Source organism: Falco cherrug, chromosome 2 (assembly GCF_023634085.1).
Source record: "Falco cherrug isolate bFalChe1 chromosome 2, bFalChe1.pri, whole genome shotgun sequence".
Taxonomy (NCBI): domain Eukaryota; kingdom Metazoa; phylum Chordata; class Aves; order Falconiformes; family Falconidae; genus Falco; species Falco cherrug.
In genome coordinates, this window is record NC_073698.1 from 806,857 (window position 1) to 832,553 (window position 25,697).

Consider the following 25,697-nt stretch of genomic DNA (forward strand, 5'->3'; position numbering starts at 1 on the left):
AAGGAGAAAAAAGGAAGAGGCATTTAGAAAAAGCTGAATTTTATGAAAAAATATCCTGAAGTTAGACAACAACTTTTGTTTCAAAATTTCTGTGAAAAACTTAAAAAAAAAACCCAAATGCCAGTAAGGATTGAAAACTGTAAGCTGTAGCTGCTATTTCTGGATAAGAGGCTGCTGTGACAGAGTCCCCTTCACAGACTGGAGCACATTTCGTTGCATTACCCTGCAGGTTGTCTTTGAAGCAGGAGGAACTTGATTTGCAAGAATGGTGGCTGGCATTGCACAGTGAACTCATAGCAAGGCTCCTTGTGGAAAGGGATGCTGAGAATCTCAGTTGGAAACTATTAAATGTGCCTCAGTTTTGCCAGGTGATGTAAAGAATAGTGGAGCTTTGCCTACCTTTGGATCCACTGAGCAACGGCAACTCTCTTGGCCTTTCTGCTGTACAAAATCAAGAAGAGGAAAAGTAGCATTCTGGCAGCTTTTCCCATATTCCTTGAAGCTTTCAACACTTGGATTGGAAAAGAGAAAGAACATTATGCTCTGTGCACACCAGGCATTTCCGGCATGACAAAACACTAGTAGGAACAGTGGTTTGCTGTATAAATTCAGATATTCATGAGTGTACAGTCCCAAATGAGCAGATGCTCACTTGCACGCTCCCTCCCTTCTGCTCTTGGGCTGGGTCTCCATGGCACCTCCACCACTCCCTACTCGGGAGCTACCAGTGTTCCTGTCTGAGAAACAATAAAACCCCTTGAGGGCTACGAAGATGATGAGGGGCTGGAGCATCTCCTTTAGGAGGAAAAGCTGAGGGAGCTGGGCCTGTTTAGGCTGGACAGGAGAAGACTGTGAGGGGACCTCATCAATGCCTACAAATATCTTAAGGGCAGGTGCCAAGACGATGGGGCCAGGGTCTTTTCAGCAGTGCCCAGCGACAGGACAAGGGGCAACGGGCATAAAATGCAACACAGGAACTTCCACTTGAATATGAGGAAAAATGTCACAGCACTCTCCAAACTATCAAGCTGCAAAAAGGTCTTTTACCATCTCATACCAACATACTCTTCATACCAGTCTCTCTGCTGCCTTCTCCTCACCTCATCAACAGCCCACTCTCTCTTCTCTTGCTTCTTCCTCTCTCCCTTCTTCCTCAGCTGCTCCCTCTTCATTGGCTCTCAACCACTTAACCAGCCACAGCTGCACCTTATCTACATCGGCCAACCCACTGCCGCTGAAGCCAACCCACAGCTGTATATTATCAATGATAATTTAACCCAGCTTCATTCTACTACAGGAAAATTTCTTTACTGTGAGGGTGACAGTGCTGGGACAGGCTGCCCAGAAAGGCTGTGGGGTCTCCTGCTCTGAAGGCATTAAAACCCACCTGGACACAGCTCTGTGCAACCTCCTCTGGGAGAGCTGCTTCAGCAGGGGGTTGGGCTGGGTGGGCTCCAGGGGTCCCTTCCCACCCCGGGCATTGAATGATTCTGTGGTATACAGTGTGAAGGCAGAAGCGATGCTACGAAACGGGGAGTCTTTGGGACTGCATGGTAAGGAGTCTGAGGGCATAAAAACCAAGCAGGAACGTTTCCCATGTGCTTCCCTGATCACAGATGAAGAAATACCCAAATATAACGCTGAAGGAAAAGTAACATGAGTCGAACACCTACTTCAGTTAATAGCTGAGGCTTCAGCATGTAGTTACTGTATGGATATATATAAAGTACGAGAGGTTTTTCATAGGGAAAGTGTAAAAGGGTTGACTTCTCACAGCACACCCAAGCAACCGCTAAGAAGACCCTAGTAGAAACCTAAAACTTGGCATCAGCCTTTCTCCATGAATTGAGAGCAGCAGAACATTGCTGCTTGGGTTCCTTCCCCTCCATGCAGAGAGGTAAAATACCACAATGGCTGGATACTTGAAGAACAGCTGATTTGGCACGCAAACTGTTATCTGCTCAAGAGAGTTATTTCTGCAGCGCCAGTGGGCCCGTTACTGCCTGAGCAACTTGCCATTTGCCTGGTCAACTAAACAGCTGAAAGATCTAACAGTTCTTCCTCAGTAGCAGAAGTAATGAGCAAAGAGGATCGGGGAAGAGCTTGAAGGCTGTCAGCTGTCAGGTGCTGATGGGTTTGTGGAGTACTGCTGAGTGACAGCATGGTATGTCTTAATCAGCAAGTTAGAACAAGTGACGTATAGGAAGGCAGAAGTATACCTCTCAGAGGTACGTGCCAGGATCATATTTATTTATGCCTTGTCCTCTCAGGACTGGAGCTGTGCTGGATATCTGTGTTAAGAGGAGAGGAAAATTCTCCTGAGAGGGTTTTGATGAGCTCAAAACAACACCCCTCACCAACCTCCTTACTGAACTGTGGTTCTGACTGCGTGGCCCCTGTGCTTAATGGAATCGATCTGCAGTTCCTGTGGGTGCCCTGAGAATAGTCCGATAGAGTCAGGCAAGGCAAGCACAACCGGAATGATAAAAAAGAAGGCAAGATAAGAGAAAAAAAAATCTGACATGACTAAACAGCAAGGGATAAAGAGATGCCTGGGCAAAGTCTAAAGCGATCTGAAAGTATGGATGGAGAGGTGCTGAACATGTAAAGAAAAAATAAAGCTAAGATAGGCAGTGCAATCCCACCCCACCGTGCTTACTGTGCAAAGAAGGAGGTGGTCCACTGTCCACTGCCTCCAAATCCTTCCAGCTTGCAGTCCGGAGGGGCCCATCCAAAATCACAGTGGCACTTTCTCTTATTGTTGCACACCTAAAAGAAAACACATATTTTATGGCATGAAAAATACAGGAATCATGAGATGGCCCTGCATTTCTCTGGGGAAACAGCCTGCTAGTACAGTTCATTGGTGGGCACAGCAGGGACAGGCTGGATGAAATGTATCCTAAGATGAATTTGTTGCTCCGCTTCAGCTGCTACTGTGGAAATGTTCAACCTATTTTGTGTGAAGGTGATGGGCTGGTGCCCCTGGTCACAGGCTGTCATGGACTGTGTGGCTTGTACCAATCATTAGGTGTCTGCTGTGTTGGTGAAGTGAGGGCAGTGGGACCTTCTGATCCATCGCTGAGGTGATGGTCCTGTTGAAGAGATGCTACAAAGACAGCAGGGAAGAAATGACAGCATATGGAAGGTGAAAGATGGTTATAGTTGTCTTTTTCCAACTTAGTAGGAGTGCTTTTTGCATTTCTGAAGCCATTTTAATTTCAAAGTTGGAAAGCACTTTTGTACTCTTTATTAATTGCAGACCTGCCCTGCTCTTGTAAATGTTCGTTCTGTCATGACAACATATTTCACAAATGTGTCCAAAATGAATTTGTCACCATCATGTGCTTCAAAATTTACAAGTTTTCCTTCAAGATAGGACTGTGACTCCCTTGCTTGCACTTTTATTTGTCCTCTCCAGGCTGGATGACTTAGCTCCTGTGTTCCTTGGTTCTCACTCATGGTCTGTAACAGCTGAACCTCTCATGGGGTTCAGTGAGTGTGCGGTGGGCTGACCCAGGCTGGACGTGAGGCGCCCACCAAGAAGCTCCACCGCTGCCCTCCTCAGCTGGGCAGGGGAGAGAAAATACAAGGAAAGGCTCGTGGGTCGAGATAAGAGCAGGGAGAGATCACTCACCGATTACTATCATGGGCAAAACAGACTCGACTTGGGGAAGTCAATTTATTTCCAATCAAATCAGAGCAGGATAATGAGAAATAAACCCAAATCTTCAAAACACCTTCCCCCACTCTTCCCTTCTTCCCAGGCTCAACTTCACTCCCAACTTCTCTGCCTCCTCCCCGCCAGCGGCGCAGGGGGACGGGGAACGGGGGCTGCGCTCAGTCCATCACACGCTGTCTCTGCCGCTCCTTCCTCCTCAGGGGAAGGGTCCTCACACTCTTCCTCTCTCCAGCGGGGTCCCTCCCACGGGAGACAGTCCTCCACGCACTGCCCCAGCGTGGGTCCCTCCGGTGTAGAATCCTCCCCGGGCTGCGGGTGGGGGTCTGCTCCCCCGGGGGCTCCAGCACGGGCTGGGGGCACAGCCTGCCTGGCCGGGGGCTCCATGGGCTGGGGGCACAGCCTGCCTGGCCGGGGGCTCCATGGGCTGGGGGCACAGCCTGCCTGGCCGGGGGCTCCATGGGCTGGGGGCACAGCCTGCCTGGCCGGGGCTCCATGGGCTGGGGGCACAGCCTGCCTGGCCGGGGGCTCCAGCACGGGCTGGGGGCACAGCCTGCCTGGCCGGGGGCTCCATGGGCTGGGGGCACAGCCTGCCTGGCCGGGGCTCCATGGGCTGGGGGCACAGCCTGCCTGGCCGGGGGCTCCATGGGCTGGGGGCACAGCCTGCCTGGCCGGGGGCTCCAGCACGGGCTGGGGGCACAGCCTGCCTGGCCGGGGGCTCCATGGGCTGGGGGCACAGCCTGCCTGGCCGGGGGCTCCAGCACGGGCTGGGGGCACAGCCTGCCTGGCCGGGGGCTCCATGGGCTGGGGGCACAGCCTGCCTGGCCGGGGCTCCATGGGCTGGGGGCACAGCCTGCCTGGCCGGGGCTCCATGGGCTGGGGGCACAGCCTGCCTGGCCGGGGGCTCCATGGGCTGGGGGCACAGCCTGCCTGGCCGGGGGCTCCATGGGCTGGGGGCACAGCCTGCCTGGCCGGGGGCTCCAGCACGGGCTGGGGGCACAGCCGCTGGGGGCACAGCCTGCCTGGCCGGGGGCTCCATGGGCTGGGGGCACAGCCTGCCTGGCCGGGGGCTCCATGGGCTGGGGGCACAGCCTGCCTGGCCGGGGGCTCCAGCACGGGCTGGGGGCACAGCCTGCCTGGCCAGGGGCTCCATGGGCTGGGGGCACAGCCTGCCTGGCCGGGGGCTCCAGCACGGGCTGGGGGCACAGCCTGCCTGGCCGGGGGCTCCATGGGCTGGGGGCACAGCCTGCCTGGCCGGGGGCTCCAGCACGGGCTGGGGGCACAGCCTGCCTGGCCGGGGGCTCCATGGGCTGGGGGCACAGCCTGCCTGGCCGGGGGCTCCAGCACGGGCTGGGGGCACAGCCTGCCTGGCCGGGGGCTCCAGCACGGGCTGCCAGGAATCTCTGCTCCGGCGCCTGGAGCCCCCCCGCCCCTCCTGCCCTGGGGGGGCTGCAGGGCTCTGCCTCTCACACAGTCTCACCCCTCTCTCCAGCTGCAGTTGCTGTTACCCTGGGTTTTTCCCCTTTCTTGACTATGTTACCCTGGAGATGCTGTCACTGTTGCTGGTGGGCTTGGCCTTGGCTGGCGGTGGGTCTGTCTGGGAGCCAGCTGGCGTGGGCTCCATTGGATGTTGGGGAAGCTTCTGGCATCTTCTTGCAGAAGCCATGCCTGTAGCCCCCCCGCTACCCAAACCTTGCCACACAAACCCAATACAGAGGGCTGCCCAACATCCCGAGGATCCTCACTGTGGCGCGGCAGCAGAGGGGAGAGCTCCCCTGGGGCTGCCGCCCTGGTTTTGGGTCGTGCTGCAGTGCGGGTCTGGGGCCAGCCTCTCTCAGAGGCACATGATGAGGTGATGCAGAGGTGAGTCTTTAGATGCTCATCGGCCGATTTCTTATCATATGCCATTAGTCCAGGTTTGTGTTATCATTTGGTAGTATGGACCTGTAGCTCTGCTCCCCCACGTCTCACACCTGCCTGCCCATGTAGGCAGTGAGAGTTTCCCACCCAAACACAGCTGCTCTGCTTCAAGCAACTTTTTTTCTCTCTTCCTGGGAGACAGGGTTGAGGCTAGATTTCTTCACTTATTTGTGCAGCCCAAACCACACAGAGCAAAAATTATTGATTTTCATGGATGTGTGTTTAGTCTGGAGAACAGCTTCTCAACAAAAGTGTGTGGGTTTTGGGTTATAGCCTTTCTCTCTGGAGACAAGAAAAAGACGTGATTATTCCAAGTACTTTGAGAACACTGTTGCCAAGAACATAACTTATGATGGACTGAGCCACCTAAAGCTGGTGACAGAGCAGGAGAAAAGCAGACCTCAGACCTTCCCAGTTACTGGTTGAGGGAGTACTTTTCTTACTGGTCCTCAGTGATATTGCAGATAAAGGACAGATGATGGCAAATCTTTCCACTATTCTCCCTTAGCATCCATCCACACTAACACCCAGGCAGATCTTCTGCTCTTCTACAACAATATCTGTCTGGAAAGAAGCAGATACCTCATAAATGATGTCACAAAAAGAAAAAAAAATCCACATGTGAAATAATTCTACCAGTATTAATGTCTGATATGTAGGTTTTACGTAAGACTAAGAGCAGCCAATATTGCCATTTCTGTGGTATTTGTAAGGAAAGCAAAGTTACAGAACTAAGCATGCATTTTTTAGAAGATCTCTCCAGCTCCACCTAATTTAAATTCAGTAGCACTGACAGATGCAATGAAGGATGAAGTGTTATGGTGTGGAACTTGGTTTTCACAGTATTTGAGGGAATAAAGAAAAAAAATGGTAAAAGTAACCAACAAACACTGATATGAAGAGCTGTGGATGGCCAGAGCAGAATCTGGGAGGACAGTCATGGGTGAAAACCAAAATCACCTCTGTGCTGCTGAAGCAGGAATTATTCTCGACTTCTACTACTGCTTTTGAGAGGCAAATTTACACTTTGTATATACTCTGCTGTTCAAAGCATACTTGGATGTTTTTCACTTACCCCTCTGCCATTGCATTTTTTCTCCCTATTATCATTGTTGGGGAAAGCTGTGCTGATGCATGTCCTGTTTACACGTATCTGCAGAAAGAGGCAGGTTTGTATTAGTGAAATGGTAAAATGACATATACTAGGAAAGGGCACTGACTGGTCAACAGGGATAAAAGCAGTGAGAAACAGTGGGCCAAGTCTCTTCAGTCATTCATTTAATTTAATTCAAGACTTTCCTTTCTCCAAACAAGCAGTAGGGGAGCACAGAATGAAAAACTCAGGTTCCAGGTTCAAGACCAAGCAAATGGGAGACTGAACTAACCTGTTGAGTGTTACAAAATGCACAAACCCTACTTCTACCTCAGGAGACTGCTCTGTTCATACCCTTTCCTAGGTACCTGCCCGAGACTGGTGGAGGATTCTGGGCTGGATCCACTCTTGGACTAACCCTGCACAGCCATCCTGATCTTTGTACATAAATGCAACCCTATTTCCCCAGTGTGCTTTCCAGCTCCCAGCAGCTTGTGGCTCAGGAACTCCAGTCTTGTCCTATCCAGTCCATGATGTGAACAAGACCTTGGAACTCCAGAAGCTGTTTTGTTTGTGCAGTGAGTAACTTGGAGCATCTTCCTAGCTCTAGGAGACATGAGCGCATCTTCTCTGTGCAGAAGGAGAATGAAGGAGATATATTTTCAACTTTTTGCCTTGCAAGTGTTGGGTTTTTTTGTTTTTTTGTTTTTTTTTTTTTTTTTTTTAATTAATGTTTGCATTTGGTGGTGTGAAACTCATGTGTCCTAAAAGGAGAACTCTACTGAAGCCAACACTGAGCAGCTCCTTCCCTTTTGGTGGAACTCAGCACCTCTGTTTTTCTTAGAAATATTTTCCCAGCCATGTAATAGCAGGAAGCTCATCCTTTAGTATGTCACCAGCTTGACAGGAATTCGGTCTTCTGTGTGGGTCAAAGGGAAGAAGTGAGTCTTCTTCTTGGAACAACAATTCAAGTTCTTTTGTGTGTGTAAAAAGTAAACTTTGAATTTTCTTAGTAGCTTCACAAGAAGAGTGCAATCTACTTTTCCCTTCTAATGGAAAAAAACCCTACCAAAACATAGCTATCGTGTTAGCCACTCAGTCTGAGGGAAAAACCAGAAAACCAATACAAGATGTTGCTATTTTTCAGCTGCTAAAGGAGGCCTTAACAGAAGGTACTCTGGGGTTTGTATCAGAGATCAAGAACATCTCCTTAGGAACATAATCCTTCCATTCAGTCTGTGTCCTAATACTATTCATATACCTTGCTAGCTTTCTAAGGGTGCCTTGTTTCTACTGCATGATGTGCCGTCTTTCACTGATCCCTTGCCGGGAACGTCTGAAGCCAGGTGAAACTGGAGTCCCCAGCAGAGCTGATCGTTCAGGAGGTCTGCCTCAAGGCTGACAGCCTCGCTGTCTTGTCTGACTGGTACTCTTTTAATGTTAGCACACTGCACTCTTCCTCACGAAACACTCCTGGGATAGACAGACTGCTGTGAGGTTTGTAGAGACATCTGAGGGTGTGGTGATCCACGGTGCTGGTACACAACCAGGTACAAATTTGGCCTGTTTCAGCTCATGTACTTGGAGCAGCCCTGGGCACAGTCATAGGTTCCAGCTGTTCCAGGATCAATCCTTTTAGGCAGTTTGCATCCAACCATCCCTTTCCTGAGGTTAAGACCTTGTGTACTGCCACAGACTCTCCTATGCCGGTTGGCGACAGTGCCTTGGGTTCATATGCACAGCCCTTTGGGTATCCCTCTAGAAGCTGCAGAGATATTGCCATTTGCCTTTTTGACCCTCACTTTTCATGTGTGTTTCCAATTTTATACACTGCCTGAAAAATACCGCTGTTTATGCCAGGAAGAATTGGATGTAGTTATTCAGAAACTCATCTCTGCCCAGAGGCGGCAACAGTGAAGCTCAGGTGCTGCCTGTGTAGTGCTCAGCAGGAAAATAGGAAATTATCTCAGATTCTGAATTTGCATCCTAGTGTCTCCTCTAATGACAGCAATGTCCCCCTCCTTGGTGGTGCCAAAGCGAAAGCATGAAAAAATGTTAGGTGCTAGCAACTTCATATTTTTGAGTGAATGTTAATGTGCATATGGACTGCAAATCTCCAAGGTGCTGGTAAACAGTCTCCTTCCTTTGAATGATTGTCCACATCTGCACTTAGATGTGGGTCATTCTCGGCAGGTCCTGCTTTCAGGACAGGTCCACAGAGGAGGGCTTGGGGAGCGATGAGTTCAAAGGTTGAGGGACTGCACTCTACAGCAAGGTCCTATCTAGGGATGTCTGTCAAGATGTACTGCCTGACGGCTGCTGTGCATGGCAGCAACATGAAAAGAAATAATGCTAAAGGAGAAAAAGGGTTAGAGAACCTGTTCTCAAACTGAATAGGAAACCCCAGCCCTTGCCTGGTGATGGGATGACCCCTTACTGCAGGAAAACTGGAAAGTGTCGTGCTCTGAACTTCTGTTGATCATGGGAGATAAGATTTAAGGCTGTTCCGGACAAGCAAAGAAGAAGAACCTGGAAGATCCTGTAAAAAAATCCCCATCCTCGCTTAACTTTATGGGTTGAAAGTAAAATACAGGAAAAACCCATTTTGAAGAAATGCTCCCTCAAATTCCTCCTGTTGCCATGCACTTTTTTCCCCTACTTTGACTGTAGGGGAATGCTTGCACATCATTCCTTCCTCTATGAAAACCAACCAGAAAAGCCTAGCAGAGCCTCCAAGTCGTACAAAAAGCTGCACTCCTTTTCCTGACACCGTTTTTGCTTTTGCCTCTCTTGTTGTGCCTAATCCCGACCAAAAAATGCTAAAGCTGTAACTCCCTTGGAAACAGTGTTCTGGGACACCAGTAACCACGAGTAACCAGCACTTACTCTTCCAGATATTTAGTGTAGTACGTCCGGTTCCAGCCACAGTTCCCATATTGGTTGCCTTGAACATTCCCCTCACTGAGGCAGCTCAGCGGGGCACGGGGGGTGGCTGCAGAGCAAAAGGAGACGTTCATGGAGAGGCAGGGACAATTGCTCCCCCGTAACCCCCTCAGTGGTTTTTGTGTCGTTTTCTTCTAGTTGGCCATGGCTTGCATTTGACCTGCCATGTTTTATGGACATTTTTTTGTCCCCCTGTTCTTTTGGTTCTGGTCTTCTTTTGGACCAGGAAAATCAGTGTAAGAACAAAGTGGCTCAATGAACAGATTTGCCACCAAGAGATCAACCAATGATCAGAATGGTCATTTGTACAGAATAATATGGAGCATAAAATTGGATTAAAAGCCTAAAATCTTTCCCAAACCTGTTTTTTTTTTTCTTTCTCTTTTTCTTTAAGTCTAACTTGCTATGTGACACAGGTCATTATATCTTAACATTTACTGTGAAACCAGAATCACCACCATTATATTCAGTATTAGCAACACTAATTCCTATTAGATGTCAGAAGCAGCTCAGACATCTGGATTTCAGTAAGGCAGAACCATCTCTAACCCAGGGGACTCCCTGTTTTTCCAAAACACTTTCATGTTGACAAAGTGTTGTGTAAGAGTAACAGAGTACTGAGGGAAAATGTGGAGAACCTGTGGTCAATGCAGGACTCCCATCATGTGTTTTTACAGGTTTTCAAACATCCAGAATGTTCTCAAAGTAAAACCAACAGCCAGACTCCGCAGCTGTCCTGCAGAGGTGGCTGAGATCACTGGTCACCGCTTTAACATCATCAAAATGCTTACGTGGCAATTCCTTTGTCAACATGATGACAAAAATATTCTGCCTTATCAATATTCTTGCCTGTCCCAGCAATGCCTTTCGTGGGAAATACTACTGTCTTCATGTGCAGGGATTCCCAGAAAGTCCAAACTTCATGTGAATGTGGTAGATCACAGAGGAACTGTGGTTTTACTTACAGAACACTTGTGTATGCTCATGGAGAAACCTGGGACTCAGATGGTGGTGGCATCGCTGCTGTCACCAGGGAGGGAGTGCAGAACAGATCTGCTTTGCCGCAGCTTCGGGACACGTGCGCTGGGGAAGCTTCGTTACTTCCTACAGAATTGAAGTAGTCTGAGAGAGGATGTGGGCAGGTGTTCACAGAAATCACATGCATGCTTCCAGTTTGAACTGGGGGAAATTTAGATGCACGAATTATAGGTTGTGGTCACTTTCAAAGACGCAGAAGTGACCTCAATGACTGTCTCCGGCACATCTTTGTGGGACCCTCTTACTGCCAAATGCGCGAGGGTGGCCACATCTGCTGTTCCCATCACACACTAGGCATGGGGTGTTCCTAAACAGCACTGCCATGACTACTGCTTGAGAAAAGCCCTTTTCTGTTACCCTAACTGTTGTAAATATACAGAATCATAGAACCATTCTGGTCGGAAAGGTCCCTTAAGATCATTAAGTCCAATACTGTATTTTACATATACGTTGCTATATGTATATTTATATAGGTATTGTTGTAAAATCACAGGGTGTTTAAAAAGTATTCTGCAGTATTCTTTATGCAAATACTTATATTCTTAAGTAGCTGGCCCATCCCTCTAAGCCTGCTTGCCTTTTAAAGAGTGACCTTTCAGTGCAGAGAAAACAGACTTTTTCAAAGCAGGGGACAGGGAGAAGGGAGGAGCCAGGAGATGCAGTGTTATCTGAAGATGAGGGCTAATTCCACATGAGATGGTCTGGCAGTTCCTAGGTTGAAACATCTTGCCTCTGCCAAATAAAGCTTCGCATTGTGCCTCGTGGCTGTGGCAGTGCTTGTAGCAGTGGTTCTTGTCACTGCATGGGGTCCCATCTTGCTTAAATACATCCATGGGGCAAGTCCCTGAAGAGCAATCTCAGTACTTGGGGAGATCACATATGCTCCTAACTTCTCTGCAGATTTTTTCTGCTGGCTGAAATTGTAAAGAAAAGCCCACAAAATGAGTTTTGAATGGTTTTTCCTGAGGGGATGGCCCATATTACTGAAAGCCACGTGGCAAAATCTTAGGGAATGCCCCAAAAGTGTATAAGATGAAGAACACCAACTTGAATTTGCAAAAAGTCAGACAGAATAAGGACTGGAGGAAGGTATAAGGGACTAAAGTCCTTGCTGTCTTACAGAAATTGACACTGCAAATGGTGACTGCTGATATTCCAGAAGAGAAACTTGTGGTTTTATTTCTGCATTTCAAGTTGAATCTGAAATGCCTCTACAAATACAGTGTTGCTGGATTTTCTCCAAAAGCTCAAAATCAGCAGGAATGTAAATGAGATTTTAAAATCTCTTTCCTTTCAGCAGGGCTTGTGATGGTTGGATGTTTGGTCCATGACACCAATGCTTGTGCTAGGTTTGTCAGTTCTGTCCTTACACCCTCACTGTGCTGCTCCTGCTGATGTTTTTTGTCTGAGATAATTTCAGTGTTTCTAAACTATTTCTTTTCTACATAAGCATGAGCAGTTTCCAGTTAGGTTTATGCATCTTCTCAGACCAGATATACTGCGAAATACAGGAAACTTCTATATTTTGTGTTTATGTAACAGTTAGTTATAAGAGCATTTTGATTTTAAGGAGTTAACCTCCGTGTTAGAATTATATTAGCACTTACAAACCAATGACGTATGAATCGCTGTACTGCTTGTTATCCGAGACTGTTACTTGAAGTCCCCGTGCTATAGACCATAATACCCTTAGTCTTTACTCTCTAGACCACAACCAGAGCACCCAGGTTCTATTGTTACAGGATGAGTTATTGGGCAGCTTGGCAGGGCCGATATCCAGCCTTCCAATCTGGCAACAAAACTAAATTTTAAGGTGTCCTGAAGTGAACTCCCTTCATTATAACACTAAAAATTGCACCCACAGGTCAAGAAGACCCTTGCCTAGGTGAAGACCCTTCCCCTGCGCAAGCGTAGTAACAGAAAAGGATGACACAGCAAATATTACAATTATATGCAAATGTCTAACCAATCATTTAATTGGGAGTGTACGACTTTGTAATTTTGTGTATAAATGTAACGGTAAAATTTACACAGGTGTGCTTGATGTGTGGAGATGCCACCGAGCACCCAGCGCTGCAAATAAAGGAGCGCCTGCTTCTTAATGCTGCGCTGGTGTGATGAAGTTTGATTCCCAGTTTTGGTGACAGAAGCAAGCAAATCTGTGATGAATCAACATTCACTGCCTGCTGAAGTTCACTGTGTGTTGGGCAGAGCTCTAGAGCTGAGAGGAATGAGTAATTTTTAAAGACATTGTGTTATCAGCAGTACACTGACCATTGCAAGAATGCTCTTGCGATATTGTATGGTTTCTTTGATGCTAAAACAACAGAAGCTCACGTCTACCAAATATTCTTCACAGGTTTCAGGAGACATTAATTAAGTAGTGCAATTATTTTTCTTCATGATGGTCTTATATCTAGAGAGTAGGTATGAGGAGCAGCTCCTGCTATTTAGAAGACAAAACCAAGCAGCACTTGGAAAAAACAGATGGAAGATAAATATTTTGTGACCAGTGGAAGATCCAAGGAAGACAAGTTTTCTGTGGGTTTGTCTCTCAGGGAGTACTGGTGTCTCTTGTCTTATTTAAAGAACTATTTTCACTTGATAAAGCATTGCAGAGTAATTCAGGTTGGAAGGGAGGTCTGGAAGGCCCTAGTCCAATTACCTGCACGAAGCAGGGGCAACTTAGATGGTCATTCCTCTGCCAAGTTTGGAAGATTAAAAAATGCTTTGGAGGAATGGGCATGTGCATCCACCTACAGAAACAGAAACACAGTGGTCACCTGGAGGTGGACCACTGAAGGTAACGACCCAAATCTCACCCTCAGTGACCCAGGGAAAGCCAAGCTTCACTTACCCTGGGGATGTTCACATGATGCACCTTCTGTGGGTGCAGTTGCAGTTGCAGAATTTGTTGTGAAATTGTTTTGCATCATCATGATGATGCCAAAATGGCACAGAGTAACTGCTCGGAAACAAATTTTGTCTTAAGCAGCAAAGGTATTTATTTCGTGAAACATTGGGGAGCTAGCTGATTTGCATGGGACAAACTAGCTCCAAAATTTTCAGTGAAAAGTCGGGTAATTTATACAGTTTTCGTGAGAGGTTACACAACATCTTTACATACATACTCATTTGATTTTGACACCTAATCATTCCATTCACAATAGGTGGGATCTAGGTGGGGTAGACCTTTCAATTTTCTTTGTTCAGCGATTTCCTGACTCGATGGTCTCCTTCTCTCCTTCAGGTGCCCACCTTATCTTTTCTGATTATTCAGAGTACATTCCTTTCTCAACACAAACAGAGCATCACCCAGAGCATTGTACCAAACTCATCCTGACTAATCTTTTTATTTTAAGACTTTGTTCTGTTTCAGTGACTTTAGCCTAAGCTGTGGCCTGTCTCATGGGCGAGCATCATCACGTCGCTGGTGGTGTCATGGCCAGGGAACTGCAGGCAGAAAGATAAACCGCAGGGCCACATTTCTCAGATTGGGGTGTGTTGATGTGGAGAACTTCAGACACAGACTTTCAACGCTTTGCTCAGTAATTGTGAAATTTGTGCTGGCTGAGGACTTGCACTGGCAAACAACCAATTAAGGAAACTAAAGGATGCCTAAAGAGTTGGGGAAAGCACTGAAGAACTGTTCCTTCACCATCCCATCTACTTTAAGAAACGGCAAACCCAGGAACAGCATCACCTCCCTTAGATGCCCAGTGTACCTGCTAATTGGTGAAAGCCTGAGCCCTGGAGTTACGTAGAATGAACTGCCAAGGTTCACTGTGGACATAAAAGGTTTATTTTTCCTTTCAGTCAATGCAAACCTGCGAGGACTCTCCTTACCAAGACGACACCCATGGAGTTCTTCTGGCACATTGTCCCTTTCCAGGCAAACCCCTGTTCCTTGTAGTGCTGGCCACTGCAGCTGGAAAATGTGAACATTAAAGAAATGCGGAACAACTTTCTCTCAGTAATGGGATACGTTCACTGAATTGCAGCTGGAAAATAATGGTTTTGGGTAACAAGGCACTCCTTTGTTGAAGAAAAGCCCAGCACCACCTGTTTCTCCTATGGCAGCCCCATATGCAGCCAGGCTGGTACCCGCAGGTCAAGCGTGCAAGCACCAGTGATGCATCGTGCTGGTGGGGGTATTAAGGAGGCAGAGCTGCGGTTTATAAGCTCATTGGCCTCCTCCCTACTTAAAAGGGAAGAATGACCCATAGGCTATTTCAGTACAACCTCATTATTAAAAAAAATCCAAAAACTGGTAAGGTGATAGATTGAATTTGAAAAAAGAAATATTGAATATATTTTGAGATACTTATTTGACTATGCAGAAGGTTTCTTTTCCCCAAAATGAAGGAGAAAGGAACAGACAAAACAGAAACAAGGTGCTAGGTCTTAAAAAGCAATTGAATGAAATAAGTGATTAAAGACCTTGCTAACTCCCTTGTCCTAGCAAAAGGGTTTAATTGAAATATTGAGTTGCAAACCATATAACAATGAATTATTTTATCTAAAAATGAGTGGCTTTATATATAAAAATGAGTAAAAACTGAAAATGAGATTAAAATAATTCAGTTACAAGTGTATAAAAATTAGAAATGAGCTGTACACTCTGTGTGTACGTGTGTGGAAAAAATACAAAAGAGGAGAGTGAAAGGGAAAAGAGAGTTCTTGTATCAATTTACATGACAAATATGTGCTGATTAGAACATGGACTGATTAAGCCGTTACATTTTTTTCCACGAGATATCACCAGGACAAAAGACTTAGCAGCATATATATGCAAAAATTAGAAGAAAGAGATGAAAATAGTCTTGCTCCCTGCTTATCTCCCCATAGCTGGCACATGAGCTGAGTGATTAAAACGCAGGCCTCATACAGCAGTAATTGGATGTGATCGTAATTAATGCGACCGACAGCATCCCTCTGACACAACTCTGCAAAGACCTGCAGCACCCAGGGCAGACGTCACCTGGTCCGTCCTGGTCCACGTCTCTACCACACTGACAATGATCTGCAGCTTCATGGGCTTGTACACCTGGAAGACAAGAGCTGGCATCCCCTGCAGCCCATGGGGTGTGCAGCAACCCTGGACACCACGCTTGCCTCCAGATACTCGTGCAAAGCAAGTTTCTTGCTAAAGCGGAAAGATATGAGCATGCGTTTGCTTTTGTGCATTATAGTAATTTAAGGGAGCTCTCCATGTAGCTAATTTTTGAGTGCTTTGTAGCTGATGCACTGGTGCCCTGTCAGTGTGTTCACGCAGAAGCAGCAGAAGATGAAAACCCGTGTGCTGTTTTAAAATTCGTGCTGTTTTGGAGGAAGAAGGAGGTTAAGAGAACAGGGAGGCTGTAGTGAGCTACCAGAAAGCACTTAGTAACAATAATGCATATTCCCAATTGAGTGTTTTAAAGGGATGATTTCAAAAATCCTCTGTAAACTGACTTTGCTTATATTTGAAGCAATTTTTTAACAGTTAAAGTGGGTTTTATAGCGTTGAGGAACACATCATCCTGGTAGAGTAGCTGCAGTCAGGCACAAATCATTCCTCTCTTTCCCAAGGGAGTGGGTTAGACAGCTGACGGAGCAGAGCGGTGATCTGAACTCATCATTAAAACTCACTGTGTTCTTATGGGAATTAACAGATGTAGCTTCAGGGTTTCATTGTAGCTGTTTACTTTAAACTGAAAGGGGAGAAGAGCTACGTTACAGTGCTGAACATCTAGGACTGCCTTCAATATAACACAATAGCTGTACCGTGGCAATAATTTCTGATGCTTAGCAGCTCTTTGTGATTAGAGCCAGCTCCAAGTATCTGGTGGGCACAGACAGGATCTGGAGACCAGGAACCTCCTGGAGGTGAACAAATGGCATGGCGGTTGTTGAGGTATGTTCAGGAGCTTTAAAGCTTACACTGTATCACAAATACCAAAAGTGGTGTTACTCAAACTAATACAAAATCTCCCCTAAGTAGGAGAACACGGAGTAATTATGCATTTAGAGAAGGAATAAAGAGTGTAACAAGTAATTAAGACGACAGCAGAGAGATTCAGAGACAGAACACAGTTGTAGGTGGGATTTTCTTGGTAGCAGGGGGATTACCTGGCATTGCTTGTGTTAAATCAGCTCACTATGAGCTGCAGACTTTTGCATGCACTCAGGCCATTTTTTAATCATTAAATTTGGCACCAAAAAAACAACGTCAAAGCGACAATTGAGTGGGGTCAACAGAAGCTGCCTGCATCAAGCAGCTCAGTACTTGGAGGAGGATAAACAGATAACTGCAGATAAAAACTGGTCCTGAAGTGAGGTTGTTTAAGCCATATGAAACCCACAAAAATAGTTCTTAGTTTTTCTTCATTTTGCCCAGCACACCTGTGTAATACAGCAAATGGGAGCGTGCCCATCGATAGGCACAACTGGTGAGAGGCACCACACACTGCGCCTGAGATCCAGCAGCCTCTGGAAATAAGTTTTTTAGCATTTCTTTCTGCTGCCCTTTGCACATTTACCTGTGCATGGGCAGCTCCATAGTTAAGACCTGCCCAGTGTTGGGCTGGGTCAAGCTCATTGACATCTACATTTTGTACATCCAGCATGTTAATTGCTAGTAGCAATTGGTTAATGGGCAAGCTGGGGGTTTATTATTCTCCTCTGAGCATGTTATTGCTCAGTGACAGCATCGTCCCATCTCTGATATGGGGTGAGCATTCAGTGAGACCATAAGGGCATCGAAGACCTGTGAACTTGGTCAAGTAAGGAGGAGAAAAAGATGACCCTACAAAAGCCTGGGTGGTAGCTTTGGCGCTGGCCGAGATGGGAATGAGGAAGACACATTAGCATTTCTCTTGAGTAGTTCCCTTACGTTTTGGTGATAGCAGAGAGGAGGAGTTGCTGTCTCTCAGAAGGGCAATGGTTCTAAATGGTTTGGCTGTTCCAGAAGTGTATGTGCCTAAAAAAATACTATTGCTTAAGTCGCTTTAAGCATGGGCACTCACCTCTCTTTGTTGAACAAATACCACTTTATTATTATTCCAAATTATCCTCTTTCCTTGGCAGCTTCTCAGGAAATTCAGTGAAATTGTAGCAATTTATAAAACTACATTTCCACCATGGGAGCTGATAAGTAATTCTTTCATCTGAACACTTCATACTATTATCAGGAGGCAGCATCTCTGAATGTCACTCTTTATTTCTTCCACCAAATTCAATCATAGTGCACTGGCATAGGCCAGGCTGTCACTATAAATAATCCAGACTCATAGGTACAAAATAACACATTTATCTCAGCTCTTCTGAAAGTAGGAACGGCAATGACAAAAGTCCTTACAGGCTTTAAAAGCATTCACAAATCAAAGCAAATAAACTATTTTTCTAACAAAAGGTGTTTCTGAAAACACCACATCAGTAATATCTCAATATCAAATGATGTCAGAACAAACTGATTTCCTTTGAAAACACGGAAACTGTGTTTCTGAACAGAAAAGAACCAGCAGATGTGTGCATTTTGATATTGCTAAAGATTTTTATTTGGTGCAATTTAAGCAAACTGGGGCAGCAGAGTTTAGATTTGCTTACGATAAGGTGAATACTGTCTAAAGACAGAGAGAGAGCAGTTGTTGATCTTTATTTCCAAGTCCTACAGGTGCATTAAATGAAATCCCAAGAGAGCCAGACCTGGAGCAGAAACTGTTCAAGACCAGTCCCTGCAGCCTGTGGTTACCTCGGTGTGCTGGCAGGTTTGCAGACAACTCCATCAGAGGAGGGCAATGAAGTGATGACACTTGAAATGATTCTGCTGCTCAATGAGGGAGAAGAAAAGCAAACAAATCGGGTGTAAGATCAGGAGTCACATCAGAAAGACAGGTGATGTAACCTTCCGCCTTCCTCAGTGCTCACAAAATTTCAGCAAAACTGACTGCTGGGAGAGAGGCACCCAGCCATGGCCCCAAGGACTTGCACCTCCAGTTCCCTCTGGAGGTAAGGGAAAGGCAGCACAGACAGCACTGGAAGGTCTTCAAACATTTCTCTAGAAAAGGGGAATTACATCCTCAGAGCTTCTATTTCTGACACACTAATAACGAAGATTCAAGCAATTGCAGGAAGTTTCTTAAAGGGCTTGTGTGGTCATCATCCTTGGAGGTCTTCAAGATCCGACTGGATAAAGCCCTGAGCAACCTGGTTTGACCTCAGAGCTGAGCCTGCATGGAGGAGGAGGCTGAATTTGAGACCTCCTGTGGTCCCTTCCAACCTGGGTCATCCTATGATCCTATGAGATGGTGCTCAAGACTGTTCGAGCGGCTGGTAACACCCACATCCCAGGAGTGCATCCTCCCCACTCAAGCTGTTTCCTTTCCAGGCTATTTGGCTGGGAAACCTGATGAGAAGAGGGTCTGGAGGGAAGAACAGACCCCTGGGCCACGAGTCTACAACTTTCATTTCTGGAGTCAGGCAGTAAAAAACTGAATTTTCAATAGATTATCTATAACAGAAAGTCATTGCTTCTATAGCTTCTGATCACAGCTTATTTGGAAACGTTATCTAACTGTCTTTAAAAATAATTAATAATTTCAGATTTGTTTATTGAAGCCTTCAGATGCTTTTACCTCTGGAACTGACAGACAAGTCAACTCCCCTCTTTATTGCTGTCTTAAAAAAATTATTTGCTACTTCCACTTTCATTTCAACCAGCATTTTTAAGACCTGAATATTTTTTTCAGGGTTTGTGAGCTTAACTGGCAAACAGGAAGAGATCTCAAGAGAGAAGCAAACCCAGAGCAGGATGATTTCACCTGTCAAAGTGCTACCTGACACTCCTCCAGAAAAAAATAGGGTCTACATTTCACAGTGTGATGCTTAGGCATGGCTGTAGGTTTGGTTTCCATACCGTGTGAGGGTCCTTTGCTCATCATCACTCTACAGAAATCCTGTTTGCTTGCAAACCTGCAGATGCTTTACAGTGTAAACTCCCTGTTATGAAGACAAAAGGAATTTTCCCTGTGGTGGGATCACTCCCAGCATTTAACATAACCTGTACGTATACACACAAATGTGCAACATCAACACGAGTGGATGGGGAGTCCTTACTTCAGTAACAAGGACTTTATGATGCCCATTTGCAACTTCTCCATCTTTGGGCAGGTGGTCCTTGTGCTTTTCAGGCACTTGGCACAGCCAACGTGAGCTGCCTTCCAATGCCCTTTGGTTAGATGAGGTGTTGAAACGTCAAGTAATTCTCCACAGGCTCGATTTTGTACCTCAGATCTCCAGTTTGCAAAACTCGACTGCGAATTTTCAAACAGAGCAGTCAGTAAGAAATGTGAACTAAATGACTTCTTAAATTATTTAGTAAATACAAAAATAAACAAGGTACAGGACGCTCATCATGGTGTGGCTGGAGATGTAGGGCAGCTCTGTGCATCTCGCAGCAGGTAGAAGCTTCAGGAGCCACTTCTGGGGTTCAGGGCTATTGGGATCAGCCCATATTTTATGTTTTTGTTGGGTTTTTTGAAAGGGGGGATACGGAAACATTTAGCTCATTCATACCACTGCTTCTCACGGGATCCTATGAGAAGGTGCAAGAAGCTCACCTAAAAGATCTTTTATAGAAAAAAAGTGACATGCCTAAGGTTTAGGATCCATAAGACAGCCTTGAGAGAGCAATCATGCAGCTTTGGGAAAAAACCAAAGCTGCATATGAACGCTAGAGATTAAATGAAAGTGAGAAGGCAATAAAACCTCTACGCTATGGCTCTTCCAAGAAGCATCTGTCTTTTAAGATCTGTTTATCCTCATGTAGACACTGCAGCTAAATAGGCTGCATCTGCCAGTAAGTTTGCATCCCCAAAAGCCTCAATTCAGAGACCTTTTAGGGTACTTGTTTGAGAAAGAAGGTGCAGGTGGGGCTACCAAATCTCAGTCTTATGCCTGGTCTTCTAGGAGAGACTCAGTGGGTTTTAGTTTTGCCAGAGTTTGAATTATCTAGTCCTAAAATGTTCGTAATCACTGGTTTGTTTATAATAGGAAAACGTGGCCTCATTAAGCACTGAGCTGGAAACCCAGAAGACTTCACTAAGGCAGTTGTGCTAGCGCATTTACCAAGAAGGTCTTTAATGGGGAAAAAAACTGCTGGTTTCCCACCCTGCGAGTCCCCTGCACACAGGCTGTGAAGGAAGTGAAGACTTGCTGTGGGGGCTCTGGCGCCAGTGCAGAGTGTGGGCAGCTGGATGCTGTAAATCATGGATGGCTGCATGGAAGGCTGGATAACTTCCACCAAAGCCAGTGAAAATAGTACGAAGTAAAATCAGCCGTTTTCAAAGTTAGGACAGTCTCTTTTGAAAAAAAAGCAGCTTGTGCTCCCCAGGACTTTCCAGGTATTTCTGGAGAAGGTCAAAGTTTTGGGCTTGATAATGTTGCAGAGAGATAGATAAGGAAAGGTCTGCTGAGCTGTGCATGGTTCATTTCAATATTCTCTTAATCTTCAGGGGAGAGGTTACACTGGTGTTCTTTTCCTTTTGACTGATATTATAAAGTCATTAAGTTCTACAGGAAGGACTTCAGGAGGGGTGTTGGTGACGGTTATGGGTGACCACCAGTTTAACACAGCATTTTGGGATGTCCGGTTTACAGGACACTGTTAATGTCTGTGTGGGTACGCTGTCTGTCTCACGTTCAGAGCTTGCAGTATCAGAAATAAATACATCCCAGACACGAAGTGCGCCTGAAGAGGGAAGTTTCTCGAGAAGTGCTTGTTTAGTTTGCTGCCTTTTGAAGGAAGTCTTTGAACTGCCTGGGCATGTCAAACCTGCTACCTGCTTACAGGCTGCCAGAAGACTATAAAGCACATTGTTTGGACAAAAATTTCATTAAAAACTGTGTTTCTATGAAATATCTGCCCTTGAAATCTATACTGGAGATGCTGTAAAATCTGTAATGCTAAACAAAATCTCAGCTGTGTTTGAAGAGTGGAATTTTAGTAAGGAGATGCAGCAGAAAGCATCTCACGCAGAAGTGAGGGCATCTTCTTTAACAAGGGAGATCAGTCCCCATCCCAGTTAATTTGATACTGAACCTCCAACTGTCCCCTGGGAAGAGCCCCACCTGATTCTGAAGCATGTGCTGAGGGAGATGACAGATCCTGGGGAGCCTTCCACCAACCCCTTGTAGTATCAGTCATCCTGCAAGGTGCAACCATGGCTTCAGGCTGTGGGAAAAGCTCCCATGCTCCAGTCGTCCCCCACCCCCGCATCAGTAAGGGGACACACAGAACCTCCCCAACTCCATCCTTTACCACTTCGAAAGGAGTGTTTCACGTGCAAGAAAAGGTGAAGGCACAGAAGGTAAGCAGGGACAAAGCAGGAGCCTGAGAGCTCATCATTGGATAATGATGAATTTTCAGGGAGGTATTTTGTGATTTCTCAGATTTTCTTTGGATGGAGTGAAATTATGTTTAAAACTTTAAATATTTGACAGGGAGATCAAGTGTGATGGCCAACCTGAAATGTTTTTTATCAGTCTCTATGCAACTTCCTTCTTTTTTTAAACAAATGATGGATGTTTGTATAAACAGCCATTCCTTCTTTAGATCCACTGGTATATTTGAATGAGCCTGCAAGGAAGAGAAGGGTCATTTTGTTCTGGCTGTCGGTGCATCCTTGACAGACGTCTAAACTTGCCTGAATACATGGAAACTCGGTTATCAGGTCTCCCTCTGCACTGTATATGAAAACCGGGATGTCCTTGGCTATCAAATTTCTGAAAAGCAAAGCAGAAATCCTCAGCGCGGGTCCATGATGTTCCTGTCATGGCCCTGTGCGAAAAACAACAGAGGAAGGAAAACTGGGCAAGAGCATTGCTTTGCCTGCATGAGATGGATGATGTGGTGGTGTCCTTCTGCTGTTATTGAATAGGACATATCCCCCTGGAACAGCCAAGGCACTGATTAATTTCAGAAATTAATCCAACAGTGAAAACGCTATTTACAGGCTGACTTTGGCTGGGAAGCCAGAGCCATCTCCTTGCCCCATTCTCCCTTTGGCACCCACCCACAGCCCCTGAAGAGGCTAAGGTCCAGACCCATGGTTGAAAAAAGATTTCCTAAAAAGCAAATGACCTCTGTGAAGGTCCCATCCTCTGTGTCCAGCTGCCTGGGCACTGTGACTTCGGAGTAGATGATTCTAAATGTTTCAGCAAAATTTCAAAGAGGTTCTGCATTTAAGGGAAAAGGGCATTAATCACACCAGGCAATGAAGGATTTCCCACTCCTGAGTGAGAAGGAGGATTTTAAATGGAAGTTTGAAAAATTTGGTACATTTATATTTTGTAAGTCCATCCATCTTCAATGAGAGGTATAAAGGAGGTGGTTGAGCAGCTCTTTGCTGCTAACGCTGGCTTCTAATGAAGCTTAGGATACAAGAAACTCCAGAGGACATTTTTTAAAAAGGAGGCAAATGAGATTACTTCTTTAATTACAAGGTGCTGAGCCCAGCATGCGTCCCCCCACTCATGTCCCCGGCCCACCTTCCCCAGCCTATGTCCCTCCATGCTCGTCCCCATACTGCATCCCCTGCCCTTGTCTCCCATTCTACCATCCCCTCACCAATGTCCCCAAGCCCATATCCCCCAACCCATGTCCTCACCCTGCATCCTCCATCCCACATCCCTCCACCTGTTGCCCCCCACGTCCCTCCACACATGTCCCCATGCCTGCATCCCCCAGCACATGTCCACCCATGCATGTCTCCCATCCCCTGTCACCCCACGCATGCCTTGCACATCCCCCTACTCGCTTCCCATCCCACCTGCCTCCACCCTGCCCTTTGGGGAACCCCAGCCCTGCTCCATATTCCTATCTCCCTGCCCCTCACCTGGGCAGAGAAGCAAGAGCAGTGCTGTGAGCCACATGCTCTTTGAGGGTGCACACACCCTGTCCCCATCGCTGTGGCCCTCCAGGCCAGGCCAGTCCTGTGGAGACTCTATTAGCACAGCCTCAACCTCAACCTCCCCCGGCCTCAGCCCACCCCAGGGGGTTGTCACCCTGTTTCCTTCCATCCCCACCATCTCGCCTAGCTGTGGCCCCATCCCATCCCTCCCAGCAGCTGCCCAGCTCCGCTCCCCATCTTTCTCAGCCCCTTGTTGACCCCCTGCAACTGCCACCAGACTCTCCAGCCCTGAGCTTTGCCCAAGACTCTGCTCTTGGACTTACCCAGTTCCACACCTGCACCACCAACTGGCACTGGGGGTCTCTATGTCCTGCCCCAACCTGAACCTGTCCTTCCCACCCAGGTCCTCACCCTGCTGCCACCCAGCCCTGCCCTGTCATTTTCCAACTGCCACCCCCCACCAACCCAACACTCTTCTACCTGTCATCCCTCCTCTCCTTCCCCCTTCCCTTCCCTTCTCCAGCTGCCACCTATCTCATGCCATTCCCTTCCATACCATCCCACCCCAACCGTTCTCCCACTGCCACCCATCCCATCCCATCTAATCCCATCCCATGCCATTTCCCACCCCTCCTCATACTACCACCTGGTCCTATTCCACCATCTCCCAGCAGCCCGGTCCCACTTCCAACTGCCACCATCCCTCCCCCACCTGCCACCCATCCTCTCCCATCCTGCCCTGTCCCACCTCCACCTACCACCTGGGCTCTCCTCTGTCCTTCTGCTAGCATCCAGACCTCCCTGCCCCTCTGCCTGCGCCTTTCGCAGCAGCACAGAACCGAATTCCAGAAATCAGGGGTCTGTTAAAGCTGAAATTTTCATTCTTCCCATCAGAGCATTTAAATGGGAACTGCTGCATCACACAAGCTTGCCGTCTCTCCTTCCCCCAGGGGCATGGCGCTGGGCTGGGGGGTCATGGCCAGGCTCAGCCCACCTCCTGCCCATGGCATGAGGCTCCTCTCCTGGACGTGCCACCCAGATGCGTGTGGCTTCACCTGGGATGGAGGCTCCCAGCTACCTGGGTCACCTTCTCAGCTGAAGGCTGGTGGGTTCTTAAAGAAATGATGTTGAGGGCATGGATGCAAAGCAGAGGCAATGTACTGGTATGTGGAGGGAAGACAAAAAATGCAGGGAGAGATCAGCCCTTTGGGAGCCCTTCAGTGATCCCCAGCAGAGGAGACAAAGCACGCTGAACACGGTGTGAGACCGCAGGAGCAAAATTGGAGCAACACATGAAGGGTCAGAGCCAGCCTGGGCCAGAAGGAAAGCTTCTGGGGGTGTGTTTGTGGCAGCAGAAACACCAAATAATCTGTTTTGAGGTGGACAAAGAGATAAAATTGTTGTATCTGAGGATTCAGAGCACTGTGTGGGATAATGATGCTTTTGCTTTTGCTCAGTTTGCTTCCCAGGGTTCGTGATTACTCTGTTCCATTTCAGGGGCAGCTTATAGCACCGAGTTGCTGTTTTCTAGAGAAAACCAGAATCGTTGTTTTTGTGATGCTGTGGCCTCACCAGTGCTAAGCAGGTGAAGAATCACCTCCTCTGACCTGCTGGCAACACTTTTGTCTAATGCAGCCCAGGACACCATTCACCATCTTTGCTGCAAGGGTAGAAGGATGCTGCTACTTCTTGTCTTGAAGACTTGTAGAAAGTTGTGTGGGGCCAAACAGGACCCTTGCAATGACCTCCCCAGGCCCTGTCCTTTCTAATAGCAAGAGCTGGAGAATTTGGTATCTGGTGAGACACTGTACATCTGCTTCTCCTTCTCCCTTCCCTTGGGGTATGCGGGGCTCAGCTCACCCCCAGCACAAGGAGGAATCCTCACAGGGGAAAAGCATCTTCCAGGGCATGGTGCCTCCCCTGCTCCCACCAGCCTGGTGCAGAGGCACCAAGGAGAAAGCTCTCAGCAGCAGGAACAGGGAGGAGGATCCCTCTTGATCCCTTCTTGCCTGGTTGGGTGAAAGAGGAGGCATCTCCTCTCAGACACAGCAACATCCCTGCTCTGATAGGGCAGGTCATCAGCCTCGGATGTGGGAAAGCAGAGGCGTGCAGGGAAGACCAAGGCTTTCACGAC

General features: G+C 47.1%; 1 pseudogene; it reads right to left on the minus strand.

The window, feature by feature from the left end:
- LOC102055797 (disintegrin and metalloproteinase domain-containing protein 20-like) lies at positions 1-24,568 on the minus strand (annotated as a pseudogene).
- Between the last annotated feature and the right edge of the window lie 1,129 nt (positions 24,569-25,697).